This window comes from Leopardus geoffroyi, chromosome C1, assembly GCF_018350155.1.
Source record: "Leopardus geoffroyi isolate Oge1 chromosome C1, O.geoffroyi_Oge1_pat1.0, whole genome shotgun sequence".
In the NCBI taxonomy this organism is placed as follows: domain Eukaryota; kingdom Metazoa; phylum Chordata; class Mammalia; order Carnivora; family Felidae; genus Leopardus; species Leopardus geoffroyi.
This window is the reverse complement of record NC_059328.1, coordinates 113749761-113776120: the sequence shown is the minus strand read 5'-3', so window position 1 is coordinate 113776120 and position 26360 is coordinate 113749761.

The following is a 26360-nucleotide window of genomic DNA, read 5'->3' as shown; positions in this document are numbered from 1 at the left end:
ATATGGATGGGCCTTGAAAGCATTATGCTAAATGAGCCAGACAAAGACAAATACCAGGGAATCTCATTGATATGTGGAATATATAAAACAAAATGACACTGAACTCATAGATAAGGAGACTAAATTGGTGGTTTCCAGAAGGGGAGCTGGGGCAAAATGGGTGAATTTAGTCAAACGGTACAAACTTCTAGTTACATATAAGTTCTAGTGATGTCCTATGTAGCATGGTAACTATGGCTATCATATACACTGTAACACTGTAGGCTGGAAACTTGCTAAGAGAGTAGATCTTAAAAGTTCTCATCAAAAGAAAAAAATCTTTATGTTCGGTAATGAATGTTAACTAGGCCTATTGTGGTAATCACTCCACAATACACACAAATGTCAAATCATTATGTTATACATCTGAAATTGAGATCGTGCTATATTTCAATTATATCTCATTACAAAAAAGGTGAGTGATCCATGGGGTGGAGAAAAACCTAAAAACCTTTGAATTTTGAACCAAAATGTTCTAGATTTTTCTAGTGATCCTAGAAAGCATTGGGTGTTTTTTCATTAGGGAGCATGGTCATGGGAAAATGTAGGAAGAACAATCTGGCGGTGGTGTGGAGGAGCAAACACCTAGAAGCACAAAGACAGATAAAAAAAGGTCAGGTGATGCAAAGGTGGAGAGAAAGGAATAATATTTTTGAAGAATCAAGTCATTATGAAAGCATGGCTTTGTGGATTTTCATCTGAAAATTAAAAAAAAAAAGTTCCCATGGAACAGTAAAATTCTAACCTAATTTTAACACACATTCCATTGCTTATTTATTCACTGAATTCCCATAATAAGAAGGTTCCATGTTCTATGGAAAAAAAAGGCTAAAGAAAACATGGAATTTTACTCCTTTTTGACTAATACATTATTTAGGAAATGGTAACTGAAAGAAACACATTCACTTAATTTATTATGCATTTTTGCAACCCCACACGCTGGGATGAAAAGCACATTGAGATAAAGGAAGAAACGTGGTTAAGTTAAGACTTTCTTTTTCATTTTTACAAGCCCTAAACAGACTCTGAGCGATTTGAATTTTGTTTTCCGAAGTATTTATTCCTTCTCTTCTTAAGTGAACTATATTTTTTAGATGCCTTGCTGAACGGAGTAACATGTAAATGAGGACTTAACAGTGATTTTCGAATTGAGAAACCTGGGTCTCCTACTGCTGACTCTATAATCAAGCATAATTCATTTAGAACTTTTCTGAAACAAAACTTCTAAAATAAAGGTTATTAGTACATAAACATAATACAGGTTTATTATATGGATTGATTCCACTCATTCAATTTAGCATAATTTAATTCAATGTAGTTAAATGCAATAAACAAACATTAATGACAGCCTAAGAATTAATAGGAATATGAATTCAAATAAAAAGTAGGACTCATTACCACCCTGGCCACCAAGACTCACACCTGTGATGTAGTTTAAACAAGGCCACATCTAGTCAACTGGCTTTCAGGATCAGCTTAACATTTTATGATAATGATGGATGTCACAGAATTATCTTTAAGTTTAGGTAGTAACTTCTACTTACAAAAAAAAAAAAACATTCTGAGAGTACTCACAAGAGAATAAACTATGAATGTACATGCCAGTCAACTCATTTACTCTGAGTAACATAACTAAACAGAGCCAGAATCTTGTGTCAAGTTTACCAGAAATTTTTATTCTATTGAAAGACTACTTAGGAAATGAAATAATGTAAAGATACTAGGTAAAGTAAAATTAAAAAAGACTCTTACTGAAATATCTCATGTTTTTAAAGGCATTTTAATGCCTTTAGTTTTGCCAGGAAAATTAGAATACAAAAAATATTGGTCATCTGGTAATTCCTGCAGTGTGTTGATTACATACAGTCTATCCCAATGATCTGCAATGCATAGTAATTTGGTATTTTTCTGAGCCTGGAATTTTCATCTTTAGTGCTGACAAATAGATATGCTTTGACTATGCTTTAAACTTTTTTTTAATGCTTCTTTATTTTTGAGAGAGACAGACAGAGAGAGCGTGAGTGGAAAAGAGGCAGAGACAGAGGGAGACATAGAATCCGAAGCAGATTCCAGGTTCTGAGCTGTCAGTGCAAAGCCAGACGTGGGGCTTGAACTCATGAACTGCGAGATCATGACCTGAGCTGAAGTTGCACACTTAACTGACTGAGCCACCCAGGCTCTCCTTGACTATGCTTTTAATAACAAAGCATAGTCACATAGTGGTTAAGCATATTTGCCCTGATCAACTAGACATTAATTTGAATTATAGATCTAGAATTTGTTAACTGTATGATTTTGGACAGGTTTTTTAACCTCCCTGAACTTCTGTTTCCTCATTTATAAACAGAAAAATTAGAAAGCTGCATCCTAATTTCTTGTCTGGTTTCAACGACATACAGTTTGTAATTTTTTAGCATGTGTTTGGAACAAAGGGCTCCACATGTTAACTGGCTGCTTGTTATCTTGTAAAGCCAGAACAATAATGAACATGATTACAAGGGGACATATGACCTAAGAAAAGATGAACAGCTCTTCACAGTGAAGACCCGGATGTCTCTGTAAAGGGCTTGCACTCATAAAACCTTAGGTCTGTAAGTTGAACATGACTTGCAACTTAACTGAAGGTAACTAATCAAAATAGCCATGGGTTCAGGATATTCTTTGGTACCTACACCTATTTTGTGTGTATTACACATAGAAATCTAACCTTTCTCTCATTATTTAAGAAGGAGTTATAAAATGGGTCAATTAAATTCACTAAGCATCAGATATCCTGCTGTTCACCTTGACCACAACAAAGGCAAGCAAGACAGCACCCTGGCTTAAGTGTTGAGCTCTCATCAGAAATGGCAACGACACACTACAATATTGCAATGACAAGAGCAAGTGCAAGATTTTTTTTTGCCAACAAAGGGAACACTGGAAAGATCGTGTGAGAGGAAATAATGCTAACTTATCATTTAATGAGTTTAGTTGAGCTAGAAGAATACCCAAGGAAGAAAAACGAGGAGACAACATTATGGGAGGTATCAAGGAGAGCTGAAAGCCTATGCTGCCTAGATTCATGGTGGACTCTTACTCTGTTGGGTGGGGCGTATTGTAAATGGGTGAGGTCCTGAAGAGCCTCTCATACCAAATTAAGGAGTTCTACATTTATAATAAAGGCAAAAAAGAGAATCTGAAAAATATTAGCAGTGTGCAGATATGGGGAAAGTTGCAGTATACAACAAATGAGTAAGACTCTCCTAGCTAATTTTGAAAAAAACATCAGAGGAGTTATACTAACGATTAGAAAAGCATTTGGGACAGGAGACAATGAGGAGAATGGGAACCATAATGTATAGAATACAGAACAAATTCCGAAAATCATACAATGGGTCATTTTATGAAATGTTTTTCTTATTGTGACCATGGGAGCATTTTTCCTTCTCCAGGTCCCATAATATAGTATTTACATGTAATGGAAAGAGACAGGAAATAAGAATTAGGAGATATGTGATCTTGTCTCATATCCTACTAATACTCTTGGGGAAGTCACTATTGTATTCAAATAGGAATGATAATCATATTCCACCTACTTGTACAAAACACCAATCCCCACCCTTACCTAAAAGAGGAAAAGAGATAAAAGATATGAAAAGAATTCTAATCATTTCAAATGGCAGTGAGTAAATACAAGGAGTTATTACTGTTGCGCGCGCGCATGCGCACACACACACACACACACACACACACACACACGAATCACCTAAAAGTTTTGCTGTTGCCTTCTTGGAGCAAAATATCGAGGTGTTTATATGCGCTTTGAAGTGTATTGGTACATAATGATCAAGAAAGCTAAAAAAGAACAGGAAAGTCCAAGTTCTCAAGTACACTATTTCTAATCCTAAGGTAACAATCTGCACTCATTTTCAAGCATCTTTACGTAGGTATATGGATTACATGACATGACAGTTTCCGAAATTAGACAACCTCCACCATATCCTGACCATTCCCTAGAGGCCACTAAAATGGTGCGTGATCCTCAATGAACCGGATTGCTCCTCTCAGCCCAAGGAAACAGTTGTGTCACCTGCACAATAAATACAATGAAACTTCTTCCCTTGTAGACTTGGGAGGACCAAATTAGATAGTTACCTGCAATATATAACCCAAGATTCAGGGTCTACATGGTAAGCAATGAATATAGATGGCATTGCTACCATCATTAGTTTCATGTTTTTGAATTATCAAATATCAAACATGTTTTTTTTATTAAGACATGTTTGAGATGAGTGAATTGAAACACAGAAAGGCCAAATCATTTATTCAACATTGTATGACACCGCTAAGACCGGAAACCATTGCTTTGATTCTACATCTAGGGCTGTACCTGTTATACCCAGGCAGTGGGAGAGACAGAAACACCTGCTTCTGGTAGGATGCCTCCTTAATATAGCAAATGTGCTACCAGAAGGAACATGCACATTTTCATGATAAATGCCACAACTTATCCCGCGGACCCACCAATTGGTCAGTATTGCTTATTTTGCTGTGTCAAAACATCTTGGGACTTCTTGTTTCACTTCACCTGGCTCTAAAACCCAAATGGACGTTTCAAAATTAATTTTCTTCAGTCTTACAGAGAGAAGATACCACATTAATCTGAAAAACAAAATGCAAACATAAATGTGGGGTAAAAAGATATCCTGCCCTGACCTACAGAAACAGGTTTTGGATTATGTGTGGCAAAAATTAAACTCTAAGATTAATGAAGGAAAAATGAGGTCAATCCTATTTATAAATATAGCTGAAAATCTTCTTGGATTCCTGGAGTGGAAATAAAATATGTGGGGCAATTCTCCTTTTGCTTTCCCCATATCATCTGGGCATTGTTTGGGGATCGGAGCTGGAAATGATATAGACAGTAAGATAACAAGAAACCCCATTCATCACTCTGATGGCTGTTTCACTTTATCTGTGTGTAAATTTCCAGTGATAGAGTAGCCTGTCTCTCTCTCTTCTCAGCCTTATAACCAATGCTTCAACCTAAGTAAAGTTCTTGTTTTTTTGTAATCAAGTTTCGGGGAACTGCATTGTTATTCATGTATTCTAGAAGAGGTAAGGTTTCCAATTCGGCAACACAATTCTATCGTAGCCAAAAGTAACTGAGCATAACACCACAGTGGAATAGATATTTAAACATTTCATTGTTAGAATCAAGCAACTATTTATTAGCATACAAACTATGTTGATGCATAAATGCATGTGAATACATACCTATGAACATACATATGCATATTTAAATAGTATCTAATGTTTGATACTCCAGTGCAGTGTTTTCCAATAGAACTTTCTGCTGTGATAGAAATGTTCTATATCTGCACTGTTCAATATGGTAGTTACTAGCCATATGTGACTATACAACATTGAAATGTGCCCATGTAACTAAGGAACTGCAGTTTAAAAAAAATGTTTATTTATTTTTGAGAGAGGGAGAGAGGGAGACACAGAATCTGAAGCAGGCTCCGGGCTCCGAGCTATCAGCACAGAGCCTGATGAGGGCCTGGAACTCACAACCCATGAGACCATGACCTGAGCCAAAGTTGAAGACTTAAGTGACTGAGACACCCAGGCACCCCAGAAACTGCAGTTTTAAGTTCATCTAATTTAATTAATTTTAATTTAAAGAACCACATGTGGCTATTGACTACCATATTGTTCAGTGCTTTCTAGAAAAATCACTAATTCAAATTGACCTCAAATTAAACTGTCTTTGTGAAAGAACATGTCTTCTGATAGTCTTATAAATATCTTGTAATCTTGTACCTTACATTCTTATAAATAATTGATGTTTTAAGGCAAAAGCCAAAATACACATTGCATATTTTACCAGTGGATACACTTATGTTTGGGGAGAATAATATCAAATTGGAGGGTTTTGTTTTGTTTTGTTTTAATTTTTTTTTACACTGTATTTACTTTTGATAGAGAGACAGAACACAAGTGGCGGAGGGGCAGAGAGAGATAACGGAGACACGGAATCTGAAGCAGGCTCCAAGCTCTGAGCTGTCAGCACAGAGCCCGATGCGGGGCTCGAACTCACAAACCACTAGGTCATGACCTGAGCCGAAGTGGGACGCTTAACCAACCGAGCCACCCAGGCGCCCCTCAAATTGGAGGCTTTATCTGAAGTGCTAACTTTGGTCCTGTTTCATTGCTGATACTCACATTTTCTTTTTTTTTTTTTTTTCTTTTTTTAAAAAATTTTTTTTTTCAACGTTTATTTATTTTTGGGACAGAGAGAGACAGAGCATGAACGGGGGAGGGGCAGAGAGAGAGGGAGACACAGAATCGGAAACAGGTTCCAGGCTCTGAGCCATCAGCCCAGAGCCCGACGCGGGGCTCGAACTCACAGACCACAAGATCGTGACCTGGCTGAAGTCGGACGCTTAACCGACTGCGCCACCCAGGCGCCCCTGATACTCACATTTTCAATGAAGGATTCATCAAAGGAAAAAAAAAAAAAAAAGAACTAAAAGAAAGTATTTGCCTCCTTATAGAGAACTCATAAAACTTTTGGAAAATTTAACTCCTTAATGAGGGTCTGAATAGTGAGTTAAAAAGAAAGAAAAGACTATGTTTTCCTGCCATTAAGTGAAATGCAGAAATTGTAATGCAATTAGAGGATGTCTAATCCCTATGTGTATCAGCACTCTGAGGTTTTATTGACTAATATTTACTACTTGGTTTTTTCCTTTGACTTCACACATTTGGAAGGCTAACTCAATTGCCAAACTCTCACTGGTGATGTCATTTCAATTACGGAAGTTGCCAACATGTTTAATCAGTGTTATCAGCAATACCCTCAAGGTTTGTCATTTATATGCAATTTGTAATACCTAAATATTCACCTCCAAATACACGGAAGCATTCTAAACAGGACTCAAATAAAAATTGTCATTTCTCTTTTACTCATTGGCATTATATCATTCATTGAACTATCACGTATCATTTTGAAAAAAAATTTTTGAAAAAAATTATACGTACATATAATTTTGAGAGTATGATCCAATGTAATAATTTATTGTTGTGAAAGCTGCTAATTTCACACACAGAAAGTTATTAACACACTTGATATAGTGTAGAAAGTTGATCAGTGACCCACCAGAAGTCACATTCACCCAGAATTTCAGAATGTGACATTATTTGGAAGTGGGTTTTTGCAGGTATAATTAAGATGAAAATAAAATTAAATTATACCAGGTTAGAGTCAGTCTTAAATTCAGTGAGTGTCCATATTAAATAAAGAACAACAACAACAACAAACAAACAAACAAACAAACAACAGCAATACACAGAATACAATGATGTAAGCATAGAGGCAGGCATTGGAGTGATGTGTCGGCCAGCCAGGAATGCAAGGATTGCTGGCAACAAATAGAAAGTAGGAGAGAGGCTGTGTGAAGTTTCTCCTCTAGACTCTCCAGAGAGCGTCAGCTCTGCCAGTGCTTGATTTCGGACCTCTGGTCTCCAGAAGAGTGAGAAAACAAATTTTTTAAGCCACTGAATTTGTAATAATTTGTTGTGACAATCGCGTGGATTAATTTTATGTATTAACTTGACTGGGCTAAATGATGCCTGGATAACTGGAAAAATGTTACTTCTGGGTGTGTCTTTAAGGATGTCTCTAGAAGAGATTAGCATTGGAACCAGTAGACTGAGTAGGATCTATTTACCAATGTGGGTAGATATTAGCCAATCCTTTGAGGGACTGAATAGAAAACAAGGCAGAAGGGGAGATTTACTTTCTCTGCTTGAGCTGAGACATCCCTCTTCTCTCCCAAACACTGGTGCTTCTGGTCCTCAGGATTTCAAACTCAGACCTGGATTTCTAACATTGCCCTAGCTCCTGCCCCCATGCTCTGTGATTCCCAGAACTTCAAACACAGACTTAGTTGCCCCACTAGCTTTCCTGGTTCTCCAGGTTACAGGTGGCAACCTATTGGTTCTGTTCATTTAGTTTCTCTAGAGAATCCTAACAAATGCAGAGTTTGGTATTGGAAAGTGGGGCATTACTTTAATAAACACCTATAAATGAGGACAAGGCTTTGGAATTAGGTAGTAGGGGGAGACTGGAGGAATTTTGAGAGCATGATAAAAAAAAGCCTAGGTTGTCTTGAAGAAACTGTTTATAGAAAATTTGATGTCAAAGGTGGTTCTGGAAAGATCTCAGAAAGAAGAGGAGATGATAATAGAGGGAACTTCTATCATCTTAGAGAATACATATATTATCATGAACAGAACATTGATTGAAACATGAACATTAGAAGTGTTTCTGTTGAGTTGGCAGAAGGAAATAAGGAACGTGTTTATTGATTACTGTAAGAAAAATCATCTTTGTTCTAAACTGGAAAGTGTAGTTGACTTGTCTTCTACTTTTGTGTGGAAAGTAGAACTGGTCAGTGATGAACTTGAATATTTAGCTGTAAAGATTTTTCAGAAATGTGTTGAATTAACAGTCTGGCTTCTTGTTGCTTATTGTAAAATGTGGAGAAACAGATAAATTGAAGAAGCAGCTATTAAGCTAAAAAGAAAACAGACATTGATCTTTTGGAAATTTCTTAGCCTATCCAGAGAGAAAGGGTCATGGTTGAGGCTGGATGACAATTTGCCACAAAAATTAGATAGGTGATGATCAATCCATCTCAGCAGAAACTAGGATCGGAGATAGGGTTATCTAGGACGAATCTGTGGAGAACCCGCTGTCTAATGGCATAGAACATTTGACATATAAGAAGACCCAAGATTTCCAAGAATATCAGCAAAAACACTGCCAGCTGGGACTGATAGGGACAATGAATAGACATAATGAAAGACTCCCCATATTGTGCAGGCAGTAAATGGAGCTGGCAGCTTACCCAGCTGTAAGCATATGTAACACTTCCAGAAAAAGATGGAGGAGGGGTAGGAGGAAGGAGAGGGAGGAGAAGAAGAAGGGGAGGGGGAAGAGGAGAGGAAGAAAATGTCTAACTAGAAAATCTTCCTTACAGGGAATACTAAAGGGAGTCCTTCAAGAAAAAAGTGAGGGACAGTGCACAGAACTTAACATGACATGAAGTAAAGAACACTAGAAAAGGTGCATGTGTAGGTAAATTAATTTAAATATTACAACAGTGTGCATTATTTAATTGACATTGCTCTACACATCATATGATATTTGAGAAAAATATTTAAAATTTAAATAACATCCAAGGCAGAAAAATCAATATTTTGATTACAGTACACTTGTATTTCTTGTAGAATTGAACTGTGTGTCACCTAATATGAATGACATTAAGAAAAAAAATGGTAAAAATATGTTCAATTGGTACTTATTTAACTCTGTGCAGGCACTGAATCTTTCACGTGAATATTTCCATATGAAAATTTCTCATAGATCACAGAGATATATGGCTATCTACATATTATATATAAGAAAAATAAATCTGTCAACTTAGGCATCTAAATATTTCATGTGAATAAAAAATTTAGGTAGACCAATATCCATGATTAAACACCTTAATAATATATATATATATTTATACATATATATATGTATATACACAAATCAGAAAGAAATAAAATATAATAGAAATTAATGTAGTTTCCACAAGATGTTTTTCTGTGAACTTCAAGTGAAACTTTGTTGTTATTGATGGCAGAAGCTACACAGGGTTGTTGAAGTAGTGTGCCTGGACACAAATGAAAACTTTGGAAATGTGATGACTAAATTTATAATGATAAAGAGATAAAATAGTAATTACTGCCTAAAATGTATTTATTCTTAAAACCCAGTCCTTAATCAAAAAAAAAAAAAAACTTATTACTTTGTTTCCACTTTGGAATCTGTCAAATATTAACTGGAAGTCTTTGGTGTTCATATAAAATATGTCTTCACTAAATTCTTTTATATATGATGTGTGAAATTTCAAGAACAATTGAGTTTAACTCTTTCAACAGTTGATTTAAATTTTTCTTTTAAAAAATATGTTTTTATGATATCTTAAACCAAACATTTGATATAGATCTTTCTTCAAATATTACACATTGTCCAGCCATACTTAACAAAGAATATACAATATAAAGAAGGCATATTAAATACTATTATTTAATTTTCACTTGATGGTTGTTTTAATTTTATTTGATTTTTATTATAAAGTGCAGTAATTGTACTGTGTCAGAGATATGAGAAGAATACAGGAGTAAATGAATACGTATCCTAAGAATAATTGGAGAAATGGGGTGCCTGGGTGGCTCAGTCGGTTGAATGGCTGACTTCGGTTCAGGTCATGATCTTGTGGCCTGTGAGTTCAAGCCCTGCATCATGCTGTGTGCTGACAGCTCAGCCTGGAGCCTGCTTTGGATTCTATGTCTCCCTCTCTCTCTGCCCCTCCCCTGCTCGCACTCTCTCTCTCTTTCTCTCTCTCAAAAATAAACATTAACAAAATTACAAAAAAAATAAAATAAAATATTTTGTTAGGTTTTGCTCACTTGATTCTTTACACTAAAGATAAAGTTAAGGACACAGAATTTTTATTACATATAAATAGAAATGTAATATATACATTATAAATATAAAATACAATACAATTATAATATAATATACAAATATATAAATTATACATATAATGTATATATATATGATATGAATAAAAATGTCATATCAGTATATAAATAGAATATAAACAGAACACAAATATATAACACAAATTTATAAATTTAAGTAAATATGTACGTATCTGTAAATATAGGATCTTGGGCTGTGTTTCCTTTTTTTTCTTAATGTTTATTCATTTTTGAGAGACAGAGAGAGACAAAACTTGAGAGGCAGAGGAGCAGAGAGAGAGAGAGAGAGAGGAGACATAGAATCTGAAGCAGGCTCCAAGCTCCATGCTGTCAGCACAGACCCCGAAGCGGGGCTCGAACTCACAGACTGTGAGATCATGACCTGAGCTGAAGGTGGATGCTAAACTGAGCCCCCCAGGCGCCTATTAGTTTGCATTTAAAAATTTTTTTTCTTAATGTTTTTGTTTACTTTTGAGACAGAGAGAGACAGAGTATGAGCAGGGAAGGGGCAGAGAGAGAGGGAGACACAGAATAAGAAGCAGGCTATAGGCTCTGAGCCATCAGCACAGAGCCCGATGCGGGGCTCGAACTCACAGACTGTGAGATCATGACCTGAGCCGAAGTCGGATGCTCAACCGACTGAGCCACCCAGGCGCCCCTGGTTTGCATTTTTATATCCACATTTAGGTTGAGTCTAAATTTTTCTCCCAGAACATTGGTGGGAATTTCTTGCTCAATATCTATAAACCTGAAATCTATTTCAGCAAACAAAGCAACACACAAACACGCACAAATAATAATTAATAATGATAATAGTAATTATATATTCTAAAGTGAAATAGATGCTTCTTCATCCAGGAACCAGAAAGCTAAATATACCTTTAAACTATTAGTATCCCTTTTAGAAATATTGAAGGCCTAACTTTTCAGAGTGGCCAGTTTTGTAAAGTTAAAAAGAAATAAAAACAGGTAGCAACTGTACATTAAGACAGTAAATATCTTTTTTTTTTTTAAATTTGGAAGGTATCTATGGATAGTCCTTTCAATGACCAATAACATGCCAAGTGTTTTTGCAGCTTACCTGTGTTGGAATTAAAGAAATAAAACAGTATTGCCTAGAGGCATTGCTTCAGGAGGGCCGTTTGATGGAGTTTCTCAGAAACTTTCAGGTTATCTGTATTTTGCTCAATGGGGAAGTTATTTTCAATTTCAGCTGCAAGAAGGCAGAGACTCTTCCTTTCAAAGCATTCCTTTAGAAATCCTCTTGATTGCCGCAGCAGGTGGAGAATCTGACTTGTGGAGAAGAGAGGTATAAGGTTTTCACATTAGATGGAGAGAGTCTTAGAGCCACAGATAGCATTTGATAAAGTGGCAAAGGGAAGGCTAGCCTTTGTAGAAATCGGCTGATACTTTTAGGTTTCACATTGGTACAGGGAGTAAGTAAACAAATTTAGTGGAACACAAGAGGGATCAGTGGTTAAAATCACATATATAAAAACTATATGTGCCTTAAATATTTTACTTTTACCAAAAACATGTAAATGATCATTGATGTGTTAATCCTGGATCATAAGGCCAAGCCTTTTTCTTTAATATAAGTCCTTGATGGGTGCTGCAAATTTCTTTTATTCATAAAAGGAGTCCACAATGAGGCTTTTGCTATTTCCAGTTATTTTGTTTTTTGTTGTTTACATTTTGAGAGAGAGAGAGAAAGAGAGAGGGAGGCAGCACAGGTGGGGAGGGGCAGAGAGAGAGGGAGACAGAATCCTAAGCAGGCTCCACACTTTCAGTGAAGAGCCAGATGCTGGACTTGAACTCATGAACCCAAAGTCAAGATTTTGCTACTTAACCAACTGAGCCACCCTGGCACCCCTTGCTATTTCCAGTTTTATGTCATTAAACTAAAAGCATAAACCAGAAGCAAAAGATACACAATTGCCCTTATTTTAAAATAGTTCCTTTTTTTAAAAATTTATTTATTTTGAGAGAGAGAGAGAGAGCATAAGCAGGGGAGGGGCAGAGAGAGAGGGAAAGACAGAGCATCCCAAGCAGGCTCTGCACTGTTAGCGTGAAGCCTGACATGGGGATCGAACCCAGGAACTGAGATCATGATCTGAGCCGAAACCAAGAGTCAGATGCTTAACTGACTGAGCCACCAAAGGGCCCCAAAATAATTCTCCTTATTAATCTTATGTTATCCGTACCTCAAGTGACTGACTTATGTTTTGTATACTCATCTTCACTAATTGTTTTCTAAAAGATATTGTTTATATATTACGGAATAGATATCATTTTTACACTTACTTTAATTGGTTTACAGGATAATTAAATTGTATTATGGAATTAACATATACAATTAGAATAGTTTTGGGAACAAGCCAAACCAACTCTTGATAAACACACGTGAGTACCGAAAGCCTAAACTGAAGAGTACTCAATACAGCATGTCATGAGGACGTATCTGTTTTTTGCAGAAATCATAGAAGCTATTAGTTCTTTGGGCTAATGGGTAAATTGGATATCATTTAAAAGCACTTACATCCCACCAATAATTAGAAATAAAAAAACATAAAGCCTGAAACTAGAACATATAAAAGCTGAGAATTGCATAGGTGTAGGTCCCTGTCACGGACTAGCATTGCTTGGATGCCCCCAGTTCCAGAGAACGCCAAGCTCCTTGGTTTCTCAGCTGAAAGTGGTCTTCTTCCTTGTTTAGGTTTTTTTTCAAAAATGGTAGGACACCTTACACGATGAAATCTCAAGATTGCCAATGCTTTTCCCTAAAATATTGCTTGGATGTTGGCTTACAGCAGGAACATACAGGCAGAATAACATAGAACAGATCATCGCCGATGATGGTACTTCAACTCACAATTCTTTGGCTTTACCGTGTTGCAAAAAGTGGACACCTTCAGGAAAAACCTTACTTTGAAATTTGAAATTGGCTAGTGATAGGAGATACGATACTCTCTTGTGATGCCGGGCTGTAGCAGTCACACACTCAGACCCATTCTGTACCCATACAACCATTCCGTTTTTCACATTCAGTACAATAGTCGATAACAGACGTGAGACGTTCAACACATAATAATAAATAAGCTCGTGTTAGATGACTTTGCCCAAATGTGAGTGTTGTGAGCACTTACGGAGGAGTGCTAAAAACACTGACTCCGCTTTTGGCCCTCCACCTTGTTCACACCTGGGCAGTGACTTTCCTCGGGACTAATGTTCCAGGGGCCCTTGGAGGTTGATGGATGTCCTGACTCATGTGGGATCTTTCTTAAGCAGTAGAGTCCCCTGACACACAGCACGGAATGCACCGTTTTAGAGAACTACCCTGTGACCTCATCACAATGCCACTCACTCTATAAAAGCTGTGGATTAAGATCCGGACTGAAGCAGAGAGTAGCTAATTAGTGTCTGGGTCCTCAGTCCACCCACCTCAATCTCCCCTGTCAGTAACTTACCTTGAATAAAACTGTGTAGATGGCATGGAGTGTCTTGCTTCATTTTTTGGTCTCAAAGTGCTTTTGCATTTTGAAGGATACTTGACCGTCTCTCCTCCACCTTCTAACAACCTAAAAAGTGGGCTAGGCTATGCTACGATGTTTGGGAGGTTATGTGTATTGAATGCATTTTTGACTTATGATATTTTCAACTTTTGATAGTTTTATGGGGAGGTAACCCCACTGTGAGCGGAGGAAGATCTGTGTAATGTTAAACCATTTAAAAGAAAATGCAATGAAATGTGCCTTCATCTCAAGAGCATAAAGACACCCATCCTAACCAAATTAATACATAAATGAAATGAATTCCCAACGAGAACCTAAGAGAATATTTTAGTTTTGAAATTGGCAAGTTGATCCTGAAATGTATGTGAAAGAACTGAAGCTGTAAGTAACTAGAGAAAATTTAAAGAACTTAAATGATGCCCTTCCAGACTTCACAATGTATAAACTTCTCTAAATTAAAACAGCATGGTATCAGAGTAATATACATGGATGAATAATCCAGTAAAATAGAAAAAACTAGAAGTGCTTTTATGTGGAATCCTTATATGTGAATTAAGTGGCAAAAGTAATCAGGACAAACATAATTCAATAAATTATTGTTAAACAAGAGGCAATGCACAAAGATTAAAAAATTTTTTTAAGTAATTCTATCCACCTTCCACTCCATATCCGAGCCTGTGCGTGTATACACACACACACACACACACACACACCCCATTCCAGCTGAATAAAAAAAACTTAAATAAAGAAAAAAATCATATTTAAAGAAAATATAGGAGCACATTTTTATGATCTGGTATAGGGAATATTTCTTTAAAAAGCACAAATAACCTGATGTGTAACTGAATTAAAACTTAAAACTTTGGATCAATAAAAGTCACGATAAAAGAAAAGTTAAATGACAAGCCAAAGCCTGAGAGAGGATAGTTGCAATGCATATTATTCTTAAAAGTTCAGTAATCAAAATACATTAAAAAACTCATAAAAATCAGGAGACACAGCCAACGTAAGAGAGAAACAATGGCAATGCAGTTCAGAAAGGAGGAAGCCAAAATAGTCAACAGACATTTTAAAAGACACTCAACCTCGGTAGTAATCGGATAGATACCTAATAAAACCATAATGAGATGCCATTCGATATCCATTATATTGGTGAGGTGTAAGAAGTCTGACACCAGCGATGAGAATATAGAGTAGAAAGTATAATTGTGGGAATATAGATGTATGCAACCACTTCGTAGAGCAATCAGGCAATATAAAGTCAAATTAAATAAATACATCCCCTTTGAACCAACATTTTTTTTTTTCTGTAGCCGTAAACCATAGAGACTTTCTTGTGCATATGCCCTGGAAAATATAGAGAGACTATTCCTAGCAACTTAGGCATCCTCGAAAAAGGCTGAGAAAGTTTCTGTGTTTATAAAAACAATAAGAGATAATAGTAAATACTTTTAGTAAATGCAGTATGCTATGTTTCCAAATGTGGGCTACTGCAGGGTAATTATGATGAATGAAATAGGGCATTGTGCCTCAACGTGGCTAATCTTTCAAAATATAATTTCAAGTAAATGAAAACAAGTTAATTGCTAATAGAAGATGATGCGATTTATTTTGATTTTCTCCCTTGAAATGCTTTCTATGAATTCATAATGATAGTAATGACATGGGACGTGCTGTGCTACATAATCATGATTAAGACAACCAATAATAATTCCTCATATTTAAAGAAACCACATAGATTTTCCTAATTCAGAGGTTCCCCAATTTATTCTGAAGTATAAAACCTTCAAAACAGTATATTGTTTAGAAAATAGAAGCTTAGTAAAGTATTTTTGTGATGCATAGGAATAATAGTCACCTATTTGATATATAGTTTCTCTGAAGACATTGAAAGATAAGTGGCCTTCAGGAGGCATTTGCGTGGTGTCAGTCAACTCTAGATTGTTTTTTATGTTTTTTTTTTTTTTGTTTTTAACACCAGATTTAAATTTTAAAGAGGAAAAAAAAGAGTAAATCTGTTTCCCATCCTTAGAAGCCAGTCTTGTAACCCAAATCATTTAATAATTGCTTGGGTATCCTTTTAATAATTTAAATAATTGCTTGGGTATCATTTTAATAATTGCTTGGGTATCCTTTCTAATCTATGTCTATATACACACACATATATATATATAATAGACACCAGAATGGAAGTTTGACCAGCATATTGGGCACCTTCAGTGCACAACCTGAGTTGCCTTTGATCTCATTTATCTTTTTTCAGCTATTTCAGTGTTGGCACAACTGATGTTTAGGTTCTTTCTTAGGCCATGACTGCATTTTCTTGCTTCATGCCCTTTGACGCTTTTTTGTTTTGTTTTGTTTTTTTGTTTGGAGGGGTGGGGACATTGCTTGGGAAATTTAATTGGTACACTTGAGTTAATTGAAAGTTTGAAAATTTTGACCAGCTGGGCACTAAAAGTCCTGAAAAGCATAACACATGATTTGTCATCTGTTGCCATGGGATAGAGTAACAATTAGCATGTAGTGGTGGCAAGGTCCATTATGCTTCCTTGTGCTCATTCTTCTTTCTTCCGTTTCTCCTCCTGTTTCTCAAACCAGCTCCCTGGGACCCTTGTCAATCTAATACTTACACCTTAGCTTGTTTCAGTCTCTCTGTTTGGAGAATGGGGCTAAAAGAGAAAAAAATAATAGGATAAAATATGTGTGAAACACACATAGCCAAAGCAGAATTTACAAAAGAAATATCTCCTAGAAACAGATCATCAACTTTTGCCTCCTGAACCAGATGAGGGTTATGAACCCTACTGTGTGGACAGGGCCAATGAAGGATTTTTGGGGGGAAAGCTGCAATCTTGATCTCCCAAGAAGAGAACATCTGGGGGTGATTATATCTTCTAACTTTAGGCCCAGAGACTTGGGACTTCAACAAAACTCCTTGGAGAACCTATTATGTGTTTCTGTGCAGTTTTGTGACATGGTATCCTTGGTCTCACTATTTTCTAGAGAAATCTAGAAGATGAGAAGCCCATGGAGTACTCTCAGCATTAGTGATGGATCCAGGAGAGACCCTCAGAATTAGAATCCAGTTGCATTCCAAGGATTTGTTTTGGGCTAAAGATAGAGGAGTCTTTCCAGTTACCCAGGAGTGTGCCATGAGAAACAGATCCAAAGCAGAAACAGAGAATGTACAAATATGGCTACTTAGAAACGCAGAGGAACAGCAACAGTCGAAAGCTACGTTGTTAACAGAGGCAGAAAGCAAATACAACCCCCTGCAAGAGACATATGTGCACCAGCACAGAGGACAGAATCCCAGCTGTGAAACTTTTCATGGAAACCGCTGACAGAAAATCACTTACATTTTTTTTCCATGTCCAAAGAGCATGAATCTGGGTTATTATGCTACCAGTTCAAGGAGGAACTTCAATTTTCCTCCTTTCTCACAGCCCACCTGGAGAAAACTGCCAGCCAGTCTCTAGACCTTGTGTGGTGGTGGTAGTCGGGTTTTGCTGACATTTACAAATGCAAAGTTTTTTTTTTTGCCTTGTTTTTTTTTAACGCTTATTTATTTTTGAGAGAGTCAGAGAGAGAGTGCAATTGGGTGAGGGGCAGAGGGGCGGGGCACAGAGGATCAGAAGTGGGCTCTTCGCTGGCAGTCCATAGCCCAACATGGGGCTCAAACTCATGAAACATGAGATCATGACCTGGGCTGAAGTTTAAGCGACTGAGCCACCCAGGTGGCCTTACAAACTCAAAGTTCTTATTAGAGTTGTACACTGGGCAGCCTAGACTCTGCAGAGGCTGGAGTCGCACTCCAGTTTACCTGAGAATGAGAAAAAACAAAATGTCGCGGACCCTGAGGAAACGTTATCTGAGGACATTGTGAGATATTAGTTTTCCATGGTAACTTGTGAAAGGCAAAGTGAGAAAATTGGAACCGTAGGTATCAGTACGTACACGTGTGTGAGTGTGTAAATGACTGTTTCCTCACTGCTTTTATAAATAAAATATACATTTATTTTGATATATATGTGAAACCTATATCTTATTAATCAAAGTGGTAACTACTACTTTCCAAATATTAGCACATTTAGATCTATTTCGTTTTTAATTTTAGCATAATTATTACAAAGCAAATAATATTAATTCACAACCATTGTAAAAACTGTTTCAAACAGGATGAATTAAAAGTGAAGCCACTGTTGACGGCTTACAGTCCTGTTTTGGTCCTTAGAGGAACAGTATTAGTTTGGGTGTGTATCCTTTTAGTAAAGAAAAATATAGATTCGCTTCATTTGTTTTTAACAAAATGTTATGTTTCATTCATTAGTAGAAACTTTCAGTATTTTCAAATAAAAATATGTCTTGGAGAACATTATAAGCTGACAATTACATAATTATAGAACTGCTTCATTGTTTCTATTTGTAATATTTTATTCTATAGCATAAATGGCACATGGTTAATTCATACAGTTTGTTTTACAACGAAGTCCTAATCCTTGAGCTGATGTTCAAAAATATTTATTGATTTGATTGGCACTTGAAGCCAAGGATGGTTTTGACATTAAATTACTTTGCAGCTTTCAGTCTCACAAGCTACCCTTTGATTTGCACCCCAAATTCGAACCCACATACAGAAAACTTGAAAGCTCTTTTTTCCATGTCATCAAAGATTTAATATAAGAAGGCTTTAGTGAGGGCTCATGTTCCTAAGAATTCATTACAACAAGAAAATATATTGAGCGATACCATCACAAGTAATGAAAATCAAAAGATGATCAGATTAGGTGAACAAGGTATTCTTAGGGGAGTAGAATTTTTTTTTTGCATTTAATTAACCTAAACAATTCACTTCCTTGTCCATAATCTATTGTGTGTTCTTATCAGTGGATTATTGACAAAACAGATTGCATTATTTTGCTGTGTTTACATCTAATAAGTGCATTATGAGTGCCCTTTCTTCTACTCAACTACCACTGAGGGCATTTGAAGTTCATGAGAGTTCAAGTTTTACTTTGACAGTCTGTGCCTTATGTCACCAGAAAACATAGGGGGATAAAGTCTGTCCTTACAGATTAAAAAATTGAAAAGTTTAGAACTAGGAGAAACTGTGGTCAAGTCTCAACTTCTCATTTTATCATAATAATGGGGAAACCAAGACCTAGAGAACCAGTTCATGTAGCAAAGTTGAGCCCCATTATAGACACATATGCCTGCATCAGAGTTTTGTGCAGATACTTTTTCACCCTTCTTGCCTATACTGAACAGCTTGCCCTGCAGTCTACTCCAGTGTTAAGTGCTCATTTTCTTAAGACTTAAATACCACAAAGCTGGGAGCTAGGGCCCAACTCCACCGTCTCCCCCACTTCAATTTTAAAACCCTTATTGTCTTCTCTTTCAAAGCTTCTCACTTTTTTGAAATGTAAGCCATAAGCCAATCCTCCTCTTGCCATATACTGACTTTCATTTCACTATTTCACTTTTATTAATACAAGAAGTAGAGGACCATGGTTTTCTTCTTCACTGAAATACCTGCCATTGGAAATGCCCACATATCCTGTGGTCAACTCATTCTAACACAGTGTACATTTTTTAAAAATTATTTGTTTATTTATTTATTTATTTATTTAGAAAGAGAGAGAAAGAATCCTGAGTAGACTTGCTCTGTGAGCACAGAGCCCAGTGGAGGGCTCCAAGTCAAGAACTGTGAGATCATGACCTGAGCAGAAGCCAAGAGTCGGACACTTAACCAACTGAGCCACCCAAGCACCCCAAACACAGTGTCCTTCTAACCTTCACCTCTACACCAGTTTAACCACTCACCCTTAGAGCACATGGTGGATCTAGCCACCGTGAAAAATTACTACATCTTGGGAGTTTAAACACTAACTCATCTCTCTCAGGCATTCATGACCAACTCATTTCTCATTAAAGCATTGATACCTAGAAACTGATCATTGCCTGGTTTTTATTGCTATTCTGTACTCATTTATTTTGCTAACCAGCCTCAACCTCAGGATTGATCCAATTCAGGAATGACTCTCTTACCAGAATTATTAACACTCTTGTTATTTGGACTTTTGCCATTTGGCCTATGACATATAATCCTGTGTCACTCCTAAAAATCTCACATCTCTAGTTCTCTTTTAGATCAAGGGAAATTTTTGATTAAAATCTCCTGAGAATTAAGTGCCTCATGACCAACATAAGTGGCATCCAACATGGCCCAGCCATCTGTCTACATGTCCCAATTTAGCTCTTTCCATTGTGAGTGACCGCAAATTGAAAACCTTTGATCACATATAATACCCTTATATTCTTATTTTTCATGTACTTATAGCAGACAGAGATTTCACTTTTTATAGTTTGTGGGTTTGGTTTGGAGCAGTTTATATGTTGTAATAAGCAAATAGTTTTAAGGAAAAAAATACTGTTGTAGCTGAGAGAGACCACAGAGATCATCCAATCCAACATTTTAAGGATGATGGGAATAACGCCCATAACAGCAAAGTGGTGTGCCTTAAATCTCACTGTTTTCTACAGACACAAGAATATAACTGAATTATCATTGTGCCTGTGTGCCAACATGTAGCATATATTGAGCTACCTTACTACGTTTTCTATGAGTATTTTCTCTAAACTAGTCATGGAAGAGTAACAGCTGAGATTAATATAACTTCAATAACTTAAAACAAAGCTATTTCTCCCTCAAACATTCCCAACGCAGGCGTCTCTTGCCATGACCATTCACCTGGCAGAGGAGAAATAGAAGAATATAGAGAATCCCAAGCCTGAAGCATATACATTTCCACCTCTATATTATGTCCACTTGCAATCTACTAGTAAGAGCGTGTTGTGTAGACCCACCTGAATATATGGGGGCTGGTTGTACGCATCCCTTGATAAGGCATCTGTTTCTGGCAACAAATCTACACAGGGAGGAGAGCAAGGATCTGTTTTAATCTGTTCTCTGCCACACTCCAAATTAGCCTTTTCACTCCAGTCCCATGTGGTACTACCATAAATCTAGGCTTTCGAGGTTTGGAGGTTAGGTCACCTGTCAAAGGTGAGGCACTCTGTGGGATAGAGAAAAGTGTCAAACCAGGGGCTTTATGAATTCAAACACCAGGGTTGTTTCTACTGTATGACACCACATTGCAAAAGTGTGTACCACTGTTGACCCTCTTGAAAGATACGGACATGGGTTTCTCCATGTGATTGTCTTTTTTGCAGTAATACAAATCTGGATAAGTCCTGTTCATTTAGCATGTTTTCTCTCTCTTTAAAGATAGGTTCCCTGAAAGCTTATCCTTTCAATTTGAAAACCTAACTTGCATTATTTACACCTCTTCATTGTTTCAACTGATGGAACAGTCAGAAAGATAAACTCACATAATTAAACAGAATTCTCTTTAGCTTTGAAGTACGTTTGCAAATTTACTTGTAAAGTTCTTCTGTTGTACATCCTGTAGGTCATTATTCAGATGAGTTTGCGTTGAGAAAACCTCAGGCAGTAGTTCCATTCTACAAACATAGATCGTGCCTGCATGTGCCAGGCATTGTGAAGATGCCAAGAACAGAAAGATAAAATACACAAAACCCACCCAAATTGTCACATACAAGGGAAAGATAGCCATAGCAATAAAAAAATTTAGTGCACTTTTCCTTTGTAAGTGACAGGAGTTAGAACAGGGCACTATATGATTACACAGAGAATCTTTTAGTCTGGTTAAGGGTGATGACATCCGAATTGAGTGAAAAAAATAAGGGTGCCAGGTAAAGAAAAATAGTGTTTACATAAGGAGACAGACACCATGTGTTTTGTTTTAACCATTAAAATCTTTTTAATCTTCTTATATCATAAAGAAAGAGCATAGTATTTCACAGTATATGCACTTAAAATTTTAAGTCTCTGCTCTCCTACTTTTGCACTTTCCAACTGTATTGACACATACCTTGCTCTGTCTGCTATTTAGGTTCCCTCATTTGTAAAATGCAGTTGATGATCTCATGTAATAAGAATGTTGTGATGACCAAACAGGAAAAAAGCTCACCGAGTGTCAATTTTGGTGAAGATAAAGCAACAGATATTGGATCCACACTCCCCGATGAAACAACCAAAAATGGAATGTCTGACTATATAACTATAACTGTATATATAATAACACTGGACATAGACAAGAAAGGCCAGTGGTATTGGATAATGGGAAATACAGGAGGTGACTCCTTGGTTTGACCCAATTTAGTGCTGCCTTAAGAAGGTCTGCAGGCAACTGCAGGGGGAACGCTCACTGGCTAGAGAGCTCAGAGTCTGGGGAACCCATGGCAGCTAGAGTTATCAAGACGGAGGGCCACCAAGAGCAAGTTGCACAATGGAGGAATTAGAGAGATGTATAGAGTCCTCCTTGAATATTCAGCAGACAACTGATCAGCATGTGCCTTTGAAAAAGAAACTACCTAAAGCAAAAAAAAAAAAACAAAAAACAAAAAAAAACTTAGAAGTAATGGTGCACAGAGCTCACAAAGCCAGGAATAATTACTGTTTCTACCAGGAATGCCCTATGATTTATAGGACAGTGTATAGAATAAACAGAATGGTCTTGCTTCAAGGATGGATATAATTAGCCCTAGACTGAGTAAAGTTCCAATAGTGACTAAAAAAAGGATCTAAAACATCTAAACATCTAAATCCTAAGAGCAAAGCATGAAAGGATCAAACTGTTTCCTAGTAACTTAAGTACCTACTTGGAAAAAAAATATCTGAAGTATATTTATAGAGACACAAAAACATCTAGCACCTAACAAGGCAAAATTAAAAAAAAATGGTCATATCCCTCCAAAATTTACCGGCATTCAAAGAAACATGAAATATAAACTACAGAGAAATGTAGAGAAAACTAATCAATTGAATCTGACCCACACTTGACACAGCTGTTAAAATTATCAGACAAGGATGTTAAATGTTATTATAAGTGTTTTCCATACTTTCAAATGTTTACATAGAGTCAGAGTGATATAAAACAGATTAAACTCATTAGAGAAATCTGTAAGGTTTGAGACAAAGCATGAACTAGCTGCTCTTGATAGCAGTTTAGATGTTAGCAGATGAAAGCTTAGTGAACTTCAACACATAACAAGTAAAACAGAGAAAGAAATAATTAAAATAAAAACGAATAAAGCATCAGTCAACAGTGGGGTAAGTTCAAAGAGTCTAGTTTAGGTATGATCGATGTCTTCTTGGGGGGACGGAGGTAAACAAGAAGAAAAAATAAACTGAAAAAAAAGATTTACAAATTTAATGAGAAAATATAAACCCACATACCTAAGAAGTTCAATTAAACACAAACTAAGATAAATAAGAAGAAAATTACTGAAATAAATACTAAATAAATAAAAAATAAATTACTGAAATAAATTACCAAAAGAAAATTTAAAGAGTGAGGGGCCAAGATGGTGGGCAGAGAAGCACGAAAGTTCTCTGCTTCTCTTGTCCCTGAAATGCAGCTAGATCAGCAATCAAACCATTTTGCACACCTAGAAAATTGATCTGAAGATTAACACAACAATTTGCATAACTTGAGCCACAGAACTCAGCAGGTATTCTGTGCAGAGAGGTGAACTAGGGGAGACAGAAGCCACGGAGGGTAGGGAACTGTTTTTGTGGAGAGAGGACAGAGAAAGGGGGGAGAGTACAGGAAAAACACTCCCCCCAAAAGTAGCTGAAAAGAAAGAGAGTGGCAACACCCACAAGTGACGGAACACAAAAAGGAGAAAGGAGAAAGAAGAGGGCTTCATTGCCATTAGGATTTTATAAACAGGAGAGAGCAGTGTCAGAAATTACAGAACTCAATGCCTGGTGGGGCTCTGGTGGGAAGGGTGAATCCCTCCAAGGGATTTGAAGGGTCCAGGGGGTCCGAGGGGTCTGTGGGGACACACGAGGGAGAAGTGGTTCCCCTGCTAGGAGGGTATTTGATAGAGGCTGTGAGGCCTCTCTGCAGGCAAAGGTCCTAGCAGACCCTAGAGAATAGTCACATTTGCTGGCATTGGAACAAAGATGCCAAGGTGTGGTGAAACCTGGTGCTGGTTGTGTGTTGTGATTTACCATAATCCCTGAACCACTGCCACTACTTAATCGCATGAATTTATTTTAGGGCAAGCTAGCACTCAGCCACAATCTCTGAGCCTCTGTGGCAGTGTACTTTCACAAACATTATCAGAGGCAAGCTGGCACACAGCCATTGTTCAGGAAGACCCTCTTCCAGAGGGTTGGAGTGGTCCAAGCCGCAGGGCTCTCAGAAGTGAGGAGTTTGGAAACACAGCCCCATCTGAGATAAAATTTGGGAGGGAAGCACCATCTGACAGGCTGATGGCTTGCATGCAGACAGTGTAGAAGCAGGGAGTGGGAAGCCAGAGACAAAGGAAGGATGCTTGACTCCTGGTTGGTAAGAAGGTAGAGTTCTAGAGACAGGGAAGTTGGGTGACAATATTTTCACCTCTCCTGTGCATGCGCATACACGCACACTCATGGGACACCAATACACCAGAGTAAGCTAAACAGCTCCACTTAGTGGCGAATGGACCATTACACCAAGCCCCGGCCAACTGCACCAACCAAACCCTAGAGGAACACCAGGAGTCTGTCTGCCTCTTAGTGTATGGGATATAAAGTGCTTCATAATTTGACTTCTAGGGGAAACTGGATATAATTTCATTCAGTTTTCATTCTGTTCACTAGTCCATCGATTTGTTTCTTTTTCTTTTTCTTTTCCTTATTCTTAGGTACAGAAAGAGAAAAAATATTTTTATTTTCTGTTATTACATAAAATTGTTTTACAATTTTTACTATATTTTTATTTCTTTGTAAATTTATTTTTATTCTATTTTAGCTTCATTTCATTTTTTCTATTTTATTGTATACATTTTTAAAATTTTTAAACATTTTCTTACCTTTTTCTTTTCTTTTCTTTCCCTTTTTTCTGTGTTCTATCAAGCTTTTTCCAACAACCACACCAAAATATACCTAGGACCTAACTTCCTTTATTCAATTTTTTGTGTTGTTTTTAATTTTTAGTTATTTTATTCTTTTTCTGCCTCCAAAATGACAAAATGAAGAAATTCACCCTCCAAAAAAAAAGAGCAGGAAGAAATGACAGTCAGAGACTTAATCAACACATATATAAGCAAGATGTTTGAACTAGAATTTAGAATTATGAAAATAAGATACTAGCTGGGTTTGAAAAAAAGCATAGAATACCTGTCTGCAGAGATAAAAGAAGTAAAATCTAATCAGAATGAAATTAAAAACATTATAACTGAGATGTAATCTGAAAGGGATGCCACAGTGAAAAGTATGGATGAAGCAGAGCAGTGAACAGTGATCTAGAAGACAAAATTATGGAGAATAATGAAGCAGAAGAAAAGGAGGGAAACTAAGGCAAAAGAGCATGATATAAGAATTAAAGAACTTAGTGACTCACTAAAAAGGAATGGGCAGATCTTCTAAACAGAAAATTAACAAGGAAACAATGACTTTGAATGACACACTGGACCAGATGGACTTAACAGATACATTCAGAACATTTCATCCTAAAGAAACAGAACACACATTCTTCTCCAGTGCAGGTGGAACATTCTCCACAATAGATCACAAACTAGGACACAAGTCAGCCTTCAACAAATACACAATGATCTTGATCATACTATTCATATTTTCAGATCACAATAGTATGAAACTCAAAATCAATCACAAGAAAAAATTTGGAAAGACAATGAATACTTGGAGATTAAAGAACATCCTACTAAAGAATGAATGGGTTAACCAAGAAATTAAAGAGGGAATTAAAAATTACGTGGAAACCAATGAAAATGATAACACCACAGCCCAAAACCTCTGGGATGCAGCAAAGGCAGTCATAAGTGGGAAGTATATAGCAATCCAGGCCTTCCTAAAGAAGGAAGAAAGGTCTCAGATACATAATCTAATGTTACACCTTAAAAAGCTGGAAAAAGAACAGCAAATAAAACCACAAACCAGCAGAAGCCGGGGAAATAATAAAGATTAGAGCATAAATCAATATTATTGAAAACACACAAACAAATAAACAAAATAAAAACAAACAAAAAAAAACCCTAGAACAGATCAATGAAACCAGGTGCTGGTTCTTTGAAAGAACTAACATAAAAAAGGAACTGAATAAATAAAATCAAGAATGAAAGAGA